Source organism: Battus philenor, unplaced genomic scaffold (assembly GCF_028537555.1).
Source record: "Battus philenor isolate CCGP_79_NKW_IND1 unplaced genomic scaffold, ilBatPhil1.0.hap1 SCAF_44, whole genome shotgun sequence".
Lineage (NCBI taxonomy): Eukaryota > Metazoa > Arthropoda > Insecta > Lepidoptera > Papilionidae > Battus > Battus philenor.
Genome location: NW_027181709.1, coordinates 17,501 through 22,500, shown reverse-complemented (window position 1 = coordinate 22,500; position 5,000 = coordinate 17,501). Strand labels below are relative to the sequence as shown.

General features: G+C 52.1%; 3 non-coding genes across 3 annotated transcripts in view; all 3 read right to left on the bottom strand.

The window, feature by feature from the left end:
* Nucleotides 1-147, bottom strand: part of LOC137929209 (large subunit ribosomal RNA) — a 4,022-nt gene extending 3,875 nt beyond the window's left edge. Inside the window, exon 1 of the ribosomal RNA XR_011108775.1 lies at nt 1-147. This exon is cut by the window's left edge and continues 3,875 nt beyond it. This is a non-coding gene — a ribosomal RNA (large subunit ribosomal RNA).
* A 1,173-nt stretch (nt 148-1,320) lies between these two features.
* LOC137929193 (5.8S ribosomal RNA) lies at nt 1,321-1,477 on the bottom strand. Its single transcript, XR_011108760.1, has one exon. It is a non-coding gene; the product is annotated as a 5.8S ribosomal RNA (ribosomal RNA).
* An 816-nt stretch (nt 1,478-2,293) lies between these two features.
* Nucleotides 2,294-4,197, bottom strand: LOC137929188 (small subunit ribosomal RNA). Its single transcript, XR_011108756.1, has one exon. It is a non-coding gene; the product is annotated as a small subunit ribosomal RNA (ribosomal RNA).
* Between the last annotated feature and the right edge of the window lie 803 nt (nt 4,198-5,000).

Here is a 5,000-nt window from a genome sequence, read left to right as displayed (position 1 = left end):
ATCTCCCGCGCTCGAGACGATCGCGGGATTCAGTGCTGGGCTCTTTCCTGTTCGCTCGCCGCTACTAGGGAAATCCTTGTTAGTTTCTTTTCCTCCGCTTACTAATATGCTTAAATTCGGCGGGTGATCCTCCCTGATCTGAGGCCAACGATAAAAATTCGAGGCAGACGCGATATCCGTACGCGACGTCCCTTATTATATTTTTGACGACGACGAACCGACGGACCGCGCGCGCAAGCAAGCAAGCGCGCACGGCGGCCGGTCGTCGTCGCGGGACGCCCTTCGGACGTCGAGTCCGCCTACCGTACACCACCCCCACCGTCGCGATCATCGCGCGTCGCAGAGCGAGTGCGCGTGCGCGAGGCGCGCGCGTCGCGAGTCCTTAGAGGTCTCTAGACGCGCGCACGCACAACGCAACGCTGCACACACAACACGCGTTGCGCGATGAACGACGACGATGACGATGATGATTATGATGATACGAGCGTAAACGAAAATCTCGACACGCATACGCGAGCGCGAGTACTTTTCGTTAGCGATCGATCGTCCGGCCCTTTCGGTATCGGTCCGTATCGATACGATAATATAACGTTCGCACTGGAACGACGACGCGTATCACCGACATAATACGGATGCGTAGCGACGACGAGCGGTGAACTCTCTCGCATCGGGCTAGGCGCGCGCGCACATGAACATCACGTAATGTTTACTTACATATGTTTGTGTGTGCGTTACGCTTGCCGCGCAAGAAAACATTCACCGCCTGCCGGTCGCATCCGTCGGAGACGCGTCGTCTGTGCTTCCGATATATTTTATTATATCGTATACACGAACCGATGAGCTCGGACGAAGACCGCACTACGAAGACTCGCGTCTTAGCGATGCGTGTAATCTTTTCACACTCGTTTCATATTCAATACAATTCGATATATTTAAACGGACCGTAAACGCGCTCCGCGCGTACGCGGACGTGAGGGGTGCAGCACCCCGCCGTCCGTCGTCCGTCGCGAAGAACGTTCAACGGAAACCGTCAATTGTTCGAAAGAGCGCGCGCCCGCTCGCCCGCGCGCGGTAGTGCGGCAGCGGCAGCGCGACGACAGCGACGGCGGATAGTGAGAGAGAGAGAGAGTGAGAGCCGCGGCGGCGCGGACGAGAGACTCTTATTAGAGATCGTCCCATCGCACCGTCCGCGAGCTCGTTCATCACCCCCCACCAACCCGCCGCCGCCGCGTCGCGCGTCACCGCCGCGCGCATCGACCGGCGCGAGCGCACGTAGCGCGCGTTCTACACCGAACAGTGTGGTTTTTATATTTTAACAGCCGGCCCTCAGACAGGAGTGGTCCTGGATATTTCTCCACGGACCGCAATGTGCGTTCGAAATGTCGATGTTCAAATGTGTCCTGCAGTTCACACTATGACGCGCAGTTAACTGCGTTCTTCATCGACCCGCGAGCCAAGTGATCCACCGTCCAGGGTAATGGTTTTTTCTTAATGTTGTTATTACTTACGGTAGCGGCCTACGGCTCTCGCCGTCGGCCACTTGATTGTCCGTTTTTATGTATTAACGTCGAAAGTTGGTCGAATTCATGTGCGCCGAGGCGTTCATAAAGAAACGGCACCGAAAAAGCTTAACGCCCCGACGCGAATCCTTTAGAATGATGAACGACGACGACCCGCGCACCCCCCAACGAGCTGGCGTGACGCACGACATTGTCATCTTTCTAACCGCTTAAATTTCGTTTTGTATAGCGCCAACCGACAATAAAGGGCCTGAGCTAGGCAGTGGGGATTTTCACCGCTTCGAACGCTCCGTTTGGTATGCCCCGGTCGGCGCTCGTCTCTCGGCGTTTTTCCGCCACCCGGCCGCTTCGACGGCGGCGGAGGCAGCGGCGGCGGTAGCACTTTCGACGAATGCCACCACCGCCACCGGCCACCGCCACGGCGCCGTCGCCGCTGCGCCGTTAGGCGTAATAGACGCTAGAGACAATTATTTCACATTTTATTTTTTATACATATATACAAACACGCACACACACACGCACGCACACGCGCGCGCGCTCGTCCGCATTAGATACGAACAGCAGCGCGCGCGCGTACGTACATATATATGTATATATGTCGTATATATATATCATTATGGATGTATTACATATATATATGTGTAAACACGGTATGTACGAAGTCGTCGTCGTCGTCGTCGTCGTCGTCGTCGCAACAGCAACAACAGCAACAGCAACAGCGGCGCAACAACGTTCGTGAACATATCACGCGTCTCGCACACATACACACACGTTAATGATCCTTCCGCAGGTTCCCCTACGGAAACCTTGTTACGACTTTTACTTCCTCTAAATGATCAAGTTTGGTCAACTTCCCAGCAACGCCGACGGCCGTGAAGCCACCGCGTGTCGGTCCGAAGACCTCACTAAATCATTCAATCGGTAGTAGCGACGGGCGGTGTGTACAAAGGGCAGGGACGTAATCAACGCGAGCTTATGACTCGCGCTTACTAGGAATTCCTCGTTTATGGGGGATAATTGCAAACCCCAATCCCCAGCACGAAGGAGTTTCAACGGGTTGCCCGGGCCTCTAGGCCAGGGAGAACATGCTGATTCCTTCAGTGTAGCGCGCGTGCGGCCCAGGACATCTAAGGGCATCACAGACCTGTTATTGCTCAATCTCGTGCGGCTCGAAGCCGCCGGTCCCTCTAAGAAGAATTTTAATACGTCGCCAGTGAGTTGCGCCACCGGAGCGGCGCACACCTAAATGACGACGCCTATTTAGCAGGCTAGAGTCTCGTTCGTTACCGGAATTAACCAGACAAATCGCTCCACCAACTAAGAACGGCCATGCACCACCACCCACCGAATCAAGAAAGAGCTGTTAATCTGTCAATCCTTCCGGTGTCCGGGCCTGGTGAGATTTCCCGTGTTGAGTCAAATTAAGCCGCAGGCTCCACTCCTGGTGGTGCCCTTCCGTCAATTCCTTTAAGTTTCAGCTTTGCAACCATACTCCCCCCGGAGTCCAAAATCTTTGGTTTCCCGGAAGCTGCCCGCCGAGCCATCGTAGTAACGTCGGCGGATCGCTAGATGACATATTTACGGTTAGAACTAGGGCGGTATCTAATCGCCTTCGAACCTCTAACTTTCGTTCTTGATTGATGAAAACACCTTTGGCAAATGCTTTCGCTGATGTTCGTCTTGCGACGATCCAAGAATTTCACCTCTAACGTCGCAATACGAATGCCCCCAGTTATCCCTATTAATCATTACCTCGGAGTTCTGAAAACCAACAAAATAGAACCGAGATCATATTCTATTATTCCATGCACGAAATATTCAAGCAGCATTTTGAGCCCGCTTTGAGCACTCTAATTTGTTCAAAGTAAAATTGTCGGCCCATCTCGACACTCACCGAAGAGCACCGCGATAGGATTTTGATATTGAACCGCCGTTTTACCGACGGCTCACCGACGATATGCTCCGCAGACGTGTCAGTATCACCGCGGATGCGGTGCACCGACAGCGCGGCGCACAAATGCAACTACGAGCTTTTTAACCGCAACAATTTTAGTATACGCTATTGGAGCTGGAGTTACCGCGGCTGCTGGCACCAGACTTGCCCTCCAATTGTTCCTCGTTAAAATATTTAAAGTGTACTCATTCCGATTACGAGGCCTCGTAAGAGTCCCGTATCGTTATTTTTCGTCACTACCTCCCCGTGCCGGGAGTGGGTAATTTGCGCGCCTGCTGCCTTCCTTGGATGTGGTAGCCGTTTCTCAGGCTCCCTCTCCGGAATCGAACCCTGATTCCCCGTTACCCGTGACAACCATGGTAGTCGCAGAAACTACCATCGAAAGTTGATAAGGCAGACATTTGAAAGATGCGTCGCCGGTGCTGGACCATGCGATCGGCAAAAGTTATCCAGATTCATCAAAATTAACGACTTCGGACGCGAGGCCCTCCGTCGATTGGTTTTGATCTAATAAAAGCACTCATCCCATCACTGGTCAGAGTTCTGATTGCATGTATTAGCTCTAGAATTACCACAGTTATCCAAGTAACCGAGGTAAGATCTAAGGAACCAAAACTGATATATTGAGCCATTCGCGGTATCGCCTTAATACGGCTTGCACTGAGACATGCATGGCTTAATCTTTGAGACAAGCATATAACTACTGGCAGGATCAACCAGGGAGCTAGCTAGTAGAGCTAACACACACCAACACCGCACATACGAGAGATATGAGGGTGATGATGATATGATAGACGTGTGACAAGCGACGCGTCGGACGTTCGAAACGCCGTGACGCGCCGGTGCCTAGGTAGCTTTTTGCGTGCGTGCGTGCGTGCGTGCGTATTTATTACAATACACACACAACACCACACCGCAACAACAAAATGAATTCGTTTTTCTATCTGTTCACGGAGGAAAATGTATATCTCAACACTCGCCTCGCGTTCGTCCAGATTTACTTTGGACGCGGCATCGCGTCCGATTCATCGGAACGTTCTTTGACGAGACACATACAAATCTTCACTTTTATAAAATATCGTTTCGCAAAACGAACAATGACCGATTTCCAGCCCGGTTTTAGAGAGATCCGAAATCCTTGATTTATATATCATGATCGACCGTCGCGCGACTAGCGCGCGACGAGCTCGTTGATGCGATGCGTTAAGGGCCGCCCCGAAGTCGACTCGGGAGCCCAACGCCGTTCGCGTTAATTAAACGAGACGTTCTCTTACGCCTTCCGCTCTTACATAACGGAGACGTCGTCCGACACAGTTTACGGTGTGTTGTTGTGGGGAGATGATCCCCTTTTTCTTCCCTCCTCCGCCGCCGCTGTGTCGTTCGTGCGTTTGTCGGTTATAGAAGTTTCAGTTTCGGGCGTTCTCGTTGGTGGCGCGCGTTGTTTGTGTATCGGTGTTATTAGTTTTGTTCGATTCGCGCGCGTTTTCTAAGAATAATTTTTAAATTTTTTTTTTTTTTTATAAAAA